A 1,853-nucleotide genomic window follows, 5' to 3' on the forward strand; every position below is an offset into this window, starting at 1 on the left:
GTCATTGTATTCCTGTAACACTTCTTTGACAAAAACAGGTGTTGGACTAGTTCTGGCCCATAGGTCATAGTTTGCTAACCCTGTTTTATAGGATGTTAATCCTTTATTAAAATATACTCATTATTTCTGTTTGTTTTTGTTTGCTTTCTTGTTTTTAAAGGACAGGCTCTTCCTGTGTCACCCAATTGCATGCCATGATCTTAGCTCATTGCAGCCTCAAACTCCTGGGCTCAAGGGATCCATCCTTCTCAACCTCCAGAGTATCTAGGACTGTAGGCTCGCACCGCCATGCCAGCTAATTATTATTATTACTATCTTTTTTTGTAGAGACCTAGTACTGCTATGTTGCCCAGTCTGGTCTCAAATTCCTGGCTTCAAGAGAGCCTCCCACCTCAGCCTCCCAAAGTGCTAGGGTTATAGGAGTGAGCCACCACGCCCAGCCTACTGATTGTTTTGGAAACAATTTACATGATTATGTAAAATTCAGAGGGACACACCTCAAAGGTAACGATCTTTTATTGCAAGTTAAGATCAAGCACTTTCAAAATTGCAGTCTCCATGGTGACCTCATGCTGAAGATTATATTGTAGACTGAGCCATGAAGAGTGCAAGCTTTAAAATGCCCTGCTTTCTAGAATGAAGGACACAGAGGGAGTCCTGGGCACTTAGAGTTTACCTTACCCTTTGTGTAAAAGGCACCCTAAATATTTTTGACCCAAATAATAACATAACCTGTGAGAAATAGTTACAGAGCTTAAACAAAAGCATAAGTGCAAAAAAGCTACCTGAAGTGAGAAGCTGGCTATACATTAAAAATATACCTGTATTGGCTGGGCGTGGTGGTTCATGCCTATAATCCCAGTACTTTGGGAGGCCGAGATGGGCAGATCACGAGGTCAGGAGTTCAAAACCAGACCAGCCTGACCAACATGGTGAAACCCCGTCTCTACTAAAAATACAAAAATTAGCCAGGCACGGTGGCGGGCACCTGTAATTCCAGCTGTTTGGGAGGCTGAGGCAGAAGAATTGCTTGAACCCAGGAGGCGGAGGTTGCAGTGAGCTGAGATCATGCCACTGCACTCCAGCCTAGGCAATAGAGTGAGACTCTGTCTAAAAACAAAACAAAACAAAACTATGTGTGTGTATATAGATTTGTATACAGAAATACATAAATATACATACATACATATTTCAAAACATGATAGGATTAGGGAATAAAGGAAAGAATATCAAGTCTAATCCCTACTGATCAGATATCTGATATGCACCTACTCTAGTGAGTAAATCTTCAAGGTAGTGCATAGTTTCTAGGCTCTGATGCCTCCATATTTGCATGGGGAGCTTTGGGATGGAAGAGCTTTCACATTAGGCCCCAGAGGCTTGCAGTCTTTCTATCATGGTCCCAAGGTACTTTTACCCACCTTATCAACATTCCTGGAGTGGTCCTATTACGCACAGGAAACAGCATCTAATTTTTTGGGCTAATTGAAAACAATGATTTTTTGAACAAAAAATAACAATGTAAAATTGTTGACAAATTTTAAACATCTTTTTAAGCTACACATGTGACCAAATTTGGGCTTCTTGGCCCTCTTTAACTGTACCTAGAGCTGGAGCGAGGGTGAAAGATGGCTGACAGCAGCACATGCCACTTGTGTAGAACTGATGGGACCTTTGGGAAGTGAGGGCTGGTAGTGAGGCTTCTAGCAGGACTGGCTGAAGGCCACTCTTGAAGCCAGCCCTTTTTCAAAACATCACCTAAAGGAATCTTACTCTCTTGAGCTGGTTGGATATTACGGGGTCAGATAGCCTTTCGATACTTCTGAAGACCCATATTGACCCAAAATGTCAAA

The sequence above is a fragment of the Mandrillus leucophaeus genome, unplaced genomic scaffold (assembly GCF_000951045.1).
Source record: "Mandrillus leucophaeus isolate KB7577 unplaced genomic scaffold, Mleu.le_1.0 Scaffold700, whole genome shotgun sequence".
Lineage (NCBI taxonomy): Eukaryota > Metazoa > Chordata > Mammalia > Primates > Cercopithecidae > Mandrillus > Mandrillus leucophaeus.